The sequence below is a fragment of the Chlamydotis macqueenii genome, chromosome 2, assembly GCF_036417535.1.
Source record: "Chlamydotis macqueenii isolate bChlMac1 chromosome 2, bChlMac1.mat, whole genome shotgun sequence".
NCBI classification, from domain to species: Eukaryota; Metazoa; Chordata; class Aves; order Otidiformes; family Otididae; genus Chlamydotis; species Chlamydotis macqueenii.
In genome coordinates this window covers 94,346,310-94,354,745 of record NC_141557.1, presented here as the reverse complement: position 1 = coordinate 94,354,745, position 8,436 = coordinate 94,346,310, and positions in this window count along the sequence as shown.

Sequence of the window (8,436 nt, the reverse complement as noted above, 5' to 3'; positions counted from 1 at the left end):
CCAAGCAGGAATCTGAATTTCTTTCTATGGGCTTTGAAGTTTTGTTTTTCAAAATTTTTAGCATAGCTTTTACAAAGACACTTCACTGTGGATACCCTAGACACTGAAGAATTTATAACCATAATCCTTTAGCAGCATATCAGAAACACTCTTAACAAATCATATTGTGGTCCATTATTTGTCACTGCCTCACTTGGTATGCCATATTTAGCAGATATTGATTTTACATGAGAGAAGCAGTTGAACCAGCACAGAAGCAGCACTCAGAGTGCTATTTCTGGATAAAGGAAAAAATAATTTTAAAAAAAAGTGTAATATTTTGCAGTATAAACAAACAAATTAATGCCAGCCTTGTACACAAAACTGAAGTTTCCTTTAATATACCTGAATTACAGATTTTCTCGATTCAGTGTCCTCCTCTCTTCAGTCATCTACTGTTACAAGCTTTTCTTTGCTGTGAAGTTTTGTAACTGTTCCATTGCATTTCACCTCATTTTCTTTATGGTATTTTTCTGTTTCCTAGGGAATTTAGTTTTTCCTGTGAATGCCTACAATTCATCCCTGTCTCTCTGTTTTTGCTCTTTAACTTTTGGGCATCTCTTTTCTCAGTCTCCTACAGTGTAAATTCCTTCAAGAAGACATAGTATATGTGAATGCAAATTGTTATTGTACTGCTAAGTTTCAGTGTAGACAGGCTGATCCTCTGAAGACGCCCCATACTAAGAGGTGTGTTCAGCTCTGCAAGAGTTAAGAAGCCCATTTCTATGTTTATAGCAGCATTTAAAATGTATATTTAAAAGGAAAAATATTTGCAGCAAGGGATGAATTAACATTTAAAGGTAATTACTTAGTTGTATTTTTAAAGTAACCTTTCTAATGAATAGATGCCACAATAAATTACATTTATTTCAAAAAAGAGTCAAACTACTCTTCGTAGAGGGATAATGGATGCCTTTAATGACAAGTCATATAATATGTGCATTCACAAATGAATATTCATGCCGCAAGCGTTCACAGATACTGACAATATTTCACTTATTCTATGAGGGAGCAAAGTAATCATGTACCACATCTAGTGAATAATCAAAGAGCAAGTAGATCAGAGACAACTCAGGGGATGAAACTTTTTCAGATAAATCATTTGTTAAACAATTACAACTAATGAGCATATTCATAAAAATCAGGCTATTCATTGATAATACATCAAGTGACTAAAAGTCTATGTTTGATGGCTACATTATTTGCCATGAATAGTTCATCCATCTTCAACTGTAAAGCTTTAATTTTTCTTTTAAAGTGTGAACAAATACGGCAGAAATTATCTCTGAAATTTGGAAAAACTGAGCTTTCTTCCTTTTTATGCCAACAGGTTTCCTACTTGACTTTGAATAAAATATTTATAGTCAGAACCTGCTGTACTTGTTCACAGTGGCCAAGATTCCTCCACTATTTTGATGCTATTTGTGACAGCAATGGTTTCAAAGGAGTCCAGGGATATGACATATCCCTTGCATGGCTGTGAAGGAAGCTGGACTTGGGTTTTTTTCGGTTGCTTGAGCAACTGGCGTGCAAGCTGTCTGCTCTAGCTTATGTGAGGTCCTATCCAGTCCTGTCTACTCCATACTGTCCCAAGCAGCCTAACTCTCTGAGGTGGTTTTTCTCCTGTGACAGAGTCCTCTAGCATTCTTGTCCACCTCAGTTTATTCCAATTCAGGCATCTCATTTTTGTGGTGAGATGCTAAGAGTGGGATGGTATGGAAGGAGGGGGCAAACCTGCTGGCACACCCTTTGAATACTGGGTGATGAGTAATTTTGAGCGTGGCCATTGTCAACCACTTGCCAGTGCAGCTTTCAGACTTCAAGCATACCCCCACCCTGCACGTAAGCTACCTTGCTTGGCGAGCCAGCTGACACATGCTAGATTACAAATCAGCAGGTGAACTGTGTGGGTGCTCAGCAGGTTGTGGCTGCAGTCTGAGTTCTGGCCCCAAAATTAAAATGGCATGTCCTTAATCTCAGCTTCAGCTGGAAGATGCAGCACGTTGCCTTAGCTCACTTTTCAGAATCAGGATCCTGTCCTCAGTTTCATCTGTTTCTGTTAAGCATCAGAGAGGCAGCCTGAGAGCCAGACCTGTGAGCCATGTCCTTCCCAGCTGCGTTGCTGCTACCCTGATGCCACTTGCATTGAAAACATCCCTGCTAGCCCTTCCTTTGCACAGAGCATTGCTGGTGGACAGAGCATAGCTAACGTGTTTGAAGCCCTGGAGCCAGTTCACAGCAGGGAATAACAACAGGCAAGGCTAGCAGGAGAACAGAACCATCTGGGTGCACACATAGGGTTGGACTGCAAACGCAGGTTGAGAAGAAATTAAATAATTTAATTCTCTGGCCTTGGGAATGGGATTCTCTCTCCTCCTGTGTGAAGTGAGGCGAATGGTTGCTGACTGGGGGTCACTCCCTTTTTCAGGTCTGGCTTCACACTGTGGGATCTGGTTTGCAGATGTGCTGAATATTTGTTATTTTAGCTGAATCAGTGGTCCTCATTTTTGAACATCTGCAGAGCCAGCTAATAGGTACCAGCCTCTGCAAGGAGGATGAAATGTTTAATACAGGGTCGGAGGCAGGATGTGTAAGGGAGGTGAGAGTTCAGAACTGGAAATAAGTTCATCTGAACTGCAAGCAGTTTACAAAGAGCACAACGCACCTAAGTCACTGTGGTCAGACGCACAGAATCCAGAAAGAATTGGCACACGGTTTTGTAAGATTCATAGCAAGGAGTTTGAACAGAGCTATTATCCTGTGGGTTTGAACCGTGAGAAAAAATAATAACAAACACAATAAAAGTCTTTGAGACAAGTATGTGGTGGGGGGATGAGTGTTATAGTGAGGTTCATGTGTTTGGCCTCTCAGACATGGTATGTCTTAGCAGAATCATTTGTGGAAGGAATAGCTAAAAGCATAAAGTAAGTGAAAATAGGATAAAACATAAAGTGATTCTGCTGAAGATGCCTTACAGTATACTGACTTCACACCTTCCTTTATTAGGAAATTGATTTTACAGATTAGAGATACTGCATTTTCTTAGTCTGTCTTGTCTTCAGCCTGATGTCACATAGGAAACTATTAGTTCAACTGTAGAGGATGCAGTTTTTGTAGAATTATAAGATTAGTAAAGAAAGAACTAGAGAGGGAGCTCCAGATTGTGCTGAAAGAGCATCTATCTGACTGTAGAGTGATTGCTCCTCAAATATCAGTCTTGAGACAGAACTCATTAAACATTTTTGTTAATGACCTTGACACCAAAAATGGCACTGTGCTAAATGTGCTGATAACAAGCAGTTGTGAGGCACTGACAATATTCAAGAAGAGTTAGAATATTCAGGGTACACTTTAGAATATCACTGACAATCGGAGTGGCACAAATAGGGTTCAGTACAGTAGCTGAAAGTGGAATTTGGGATGAATAACACAAAGTTCATCAGTAAATTTGGAATTTGTCAACTCTTAAAAATTGATGAGGATAAAGAAGCCAAGATGAGGATAAAGCCAAATTGATGAGGATAAAGAAGCCAACAGTATTAGTCTATTATGGGAATATATGAGACATCAGTCTGACATATATAGTTTCAAAAATGTATGTGAAAGCTTAAGATGTAGCATCTCCAGTACTGAGAGGAAAGTATTAGTGCTAATGTATAAGACCCTGTCTGCAATATTTTGTTCCGTGGTGGATGGTTATGTGTAATGAAGATGAATCCAGAGTTGAACAGGTACAGAGCAGGAGGATTAAAATGAATGGGTAATAGAAAACTTTACTTAGAGGAGGGAGATTAGAAGAGCATAGTTTATTTGGGTTAGTAAAAGTAAAAAAGAGGAATTATTTGCTGTCTGTAAGGAAATCAGTTAACACTGGGTGTGGACAATACTGCCACAAAGGAAAAGGGTATAAACTGAATCTGGTTAAGTGTGGTTTGGAAGCTAAAGGAGGTCTGGAACAGCTCTCCAACAGGAAAGCAACAATATTTCATTTTTGTCTGGAGTTTGATCTGGTTTAGGAAGTGGTTTCCTACAGCAAAAAAAGAAAGGCATCTGAGCCATATGATCTCATCCCTTTGTTCCTGTGGGAAGACATTAGACGTGAAATCCCGAGGGACACCTAGTTTTGGACCAGACATGAAGATAAAGTCTGGGGAGGCAAGGACTGCTTATGCGGCTCAAAAGGGATATTGCTGTGAGGTGCTGGTAAGGCTAAGTAATAGAAGAAGGTGCATGGATAGAGGCAACAACACATAAGAGAAATAGCTTAGATGAGGAATGAGGTGGAGCGCCAGACCCTGGAAGTCTGGAGAAAGACTGAGACGAGATTGAGGAGACTGGCTGTATGCCATGGGGATGTGGATAAGCAACTGGAAGAAAAATCATAGAATCATAGAATATTTAAGGTTGGAAAAGACCTCCAAGATTATCAAGTCAACCATCAACCTAACACCACCATGTCCGCTAAACCATGTTCTGAAGTGCTGCGTCTACATGTTTTTTTAACACCTCTAGGGATGGTGACTCCACTAATTCCCTGGGCAGCCTGTTCCAGAGCCTGACCACTCTTTCAGTAAAGAATTTTTTCCTAATATCCAACCTAAACCTCCCCTGCTGCAACTTGAGGCCATTTTTTCTTGTCCTATTGATAGCCTCCTCTTCTCTAGACTAAGCAATCCCAGTTCCCTCAGCTGCTCCTCATAAGACTTGTGCTGTGAACAAGGAATCAGAGGAGGAAAAGAAACAGGAAGCAAGACAGACATCATAGACTGGATCCAGCATAGACCAATTCTCCTCAGAGCCCAGAAAAGAACCAGCAGTTCCTGAGTTCACCCATTCCTTTGTTGACACAAAATACCTGTGAAACCTTGTGTTGCTGCATGCTATACTACAGGTCTACATCTAATACAATTTATTATCACCCTTAATCCCAGAGATCTGGCTGGGAGTCCTCATTATCCTGTTGCAACTGTGAGCACAACAGCTGTCACTACAATGTTCATGATTAGGAAGATATATCTGGGTGATACTAAAAATCTACAAAAGCTAACAAGAGACTCACGTTAGAAATTAACACTAGAAACCCTGTCGTGGCATACTGAATGGTTGTTTCAGTCGCTCTGAAGTCAGGATACTCTGAAAAAGTCCTAAAGATTGGGGAAAATCAAGTATAAGAAAAATAATTCTTAGTTAATTCTACTCTAATTAAATTGAAGAACTGTGGAAAGTATCAGTTTGTTTTTAACTTAACTGTAATTCTATTAGTTCAGGATAAGATCTTTCCTTCAAGACTAAGAGAGTTGGGCATTCTGGACATATTTTGTTTTCAAAGTAAAAATACCACTAAAATCATCTAGCTTTTATTTGCACTATTTTATATTTAGATTTCTCTAGCACTATGCTGTGCCTTTAGTTTGGGGCTCCTAAAATAAACTTAATTAAAAACCACACGGTTTTCATGGGGCAGTTAAGTTCTGTAGATGATCCAGAATGGATGAAGTCTGGGAAAGAATAAGTCTAGCTGCAATTTAGTTCAGAAAACACAAACTACTGCAACATAAAATGATTGAGATTAAAATATACAAAACAAATAATTGGAGGGATAAAAAGATGCTGTAAAAATTCAGAACATTCAGTTCTTACTGCATTTTTATTCACTGCTTTAAAAACCATTTGAGACATGTAAGGAGGTTTATTTTTTTTTCCACAGGGCAGGCAATATCAGCAGGTTGGTAAATCTTCCTAAATTCCAGCATGACTATAAATAGCCACAAGAGAATTACTGAATATCTCCAGTAAAATGATGACAGTTTATCATCTGTCAGCATCTACCTTCCTTATATTTTCTGTCTTGTAAAGAAACACAGAGATTTTAGCTAGGTAAAAACTGACAAATCACTTGATGGGCATTTGTCCTTCATCCAGCAGGGCAATTTGTGCTGGTACCAAGCAAAAAGAAATTAACATTTTTGAGATCTAAAGAAACTATAACATTTGTGCTCAGGCAGACCAGGTTCTGTTATTAAGAATCAACTTTATGTATTAATTTTCCTTTGAAGTTATTTAATCCCTTTTGTAATCTGACTAGGACTTGACATCTTGCATAGAGGCTGTATTTTAAAATGATTTTATTTTAGTTCTACTTCTATCCTTGCACTGTTGCCTACCATTTTAATAATCTCCACTTACTTATGTGAGACAGTTTTAATTTTTCTAAATTATTACCTGGAGCAGAATGGGAATATCTAGTTGCTATAGGTACCCATATTACCTTTCTGTGCATGCTTAGAAAAACATTATGGATGTTTCTATGTTACATGAAAAAGGCTCTGTGTGATGGTTTAGCCCGAATTACCACACAGTTTCTCACTCACCCTCCCACTCCCCAGGGGGATGGGGGAGAGAATTGGGAAGGAAGGAGAACTCGTGGGTTGAGATGAAGACAATTTACTAAAATAAAAGGGAAAACTATAATAATAACAGACTATAAGGATATTAAAAATATACAAAGTGAACAATATATGTTTTCTCACCACCCGATGTACCAATGACCGATACAGCCCGTCCCGAGCAGCGATCACGGAAACAAAACCGAGCAGCAAGCAAAGGAGCAAAAGGGAGCCAGCAAGGTAGGAGGAACAATGCCAGCAAAAACAAGCAGGAAGGATGGATGCCAGGAAGGCAGATACCCACCCTCGCCTGCCCCCACTTATATACTGAGCATGACGTTTATGGCATGGAATACTCTCTTTGGCCAGTTTGGATCAATTATGCTGTCTATCTTTCTCCCAGCTTCCTACATCTGCAAATTAGCAAGACTTGGAAAGCAGGACGGTGTCCTTGGTCTCATTCACAACAACTTGTATCATCAGGGTGTTTATCAACATTCTTCACACACGAAATCCAAAACATACCAGCTACTGAGAGGAAAAATTAACTCCATCCCTGCCAAAACCAGGACACTCTGTTATCCTTTTTCTTCAAACTTATCTTCATTTTGGAGAGAGACACTATTTTGATGCTACTTGATACAGAGGGCACATCGTACACTTGTGTTTCTCCTGGACACCAACTCCCATGGAGTCTTGCCAGAATGTTTTGTCAGCCTTTGATTACAGCAAAGTAAAACTCAAAGGGTCAAAGGGCAAATAAAAACCATTGCTGCTTTTAGGCACACTCATGGGAGACATGCAACAGACAGCTGTTGTGAGGCTTAGCACAGAAAGGAATAAAGTATGGTCCTAAGCGTGGTACTAAAGGGTAACAGAATACCATAGGGTGCCCAGGGTAGTGCTTATTATTGAAGATCGTTACCGAAGGTGGGATATCAGTGAGCATAAATGATATCTGAAGAGTGGCACAAACATAACTTGAGGCACGATCCTGCAGAAATGTGAATGAATTTATTAAATAAGGCCTTAAATATAGGGGGACGGGAGGAGAAAGGGTTAAGAAACACCTGATCTGTTTATTTTCTTTTGGAATTTACCTTTCATGCTTCATCTCAAGAATAAGTATAGGAAATATAGGTGCAATCGCATGGCAAGTAAGCATGCACATATGAGCTCTGGTCCAGGGAAGGCAGGTAATGGTAATAAAGGTATACTGGGATGGGTTGCTCTGTGGGTTAGCAAACTGAATACAAAACTGCCTGGGAAACTTTGCCTTGCACTTTGCTTGGTAGCCCATATCTTCATTAGTGTGACCTGTGCTAACCAGCTAGAATCTGTTTAGTTGCTTTCAGCCTGAAAGCTGAATGCAAAATTGAGTAAGCTTTCTGCAAGTAGCTTGCCCTGCCCTGCTTTGAGTATTTATGTTTGCGTACTAAATCCATATAGCTTGGCAATACTCTATAATACAAAATTGCTTGGTTTCCTCCTTATTTTATATTTTTATAGCTATACTGTTCAGTGGTTTAAGATCATAACATTAGTTTCATCATTGACATAACCAAGAGGCAAGATCAGTTCCTGAAATTTCTTATTCTTGGCACTGGCTTGTGCTGTTTTAAACCATGTCTTCCTTCTACAGCTAGATGATTAAAAAAAATGGTACCCCCTGTGCATTTAGGTCATGAGATTCAGCATAAGTAGTTACAGACAGTGCCAAAGGCACAGAAAATTGGATGGGAAGGGCATCCGGGGAATTGTCTTCTGTTCGCTGTCTGTGGCTCTGGTGCTTAGTGATTTGCTAGGGCCATGATTGCTATTTTCCCTCTTTCTTGTTGTGCATTAAAATTCAGGGCAAAATACCGTCATGCCAGGACCAGTCCCCAGGTGTGGCCTAGAGCATATGATCACTGCTTTCTGGAAGGGGTGTTGTGCCCTCTTCCTTTGTGCAATCTGTTGTTCTGTTGCACAAACTTTTAGTTATTCAATGTTACAAAACCAATAACAAAAG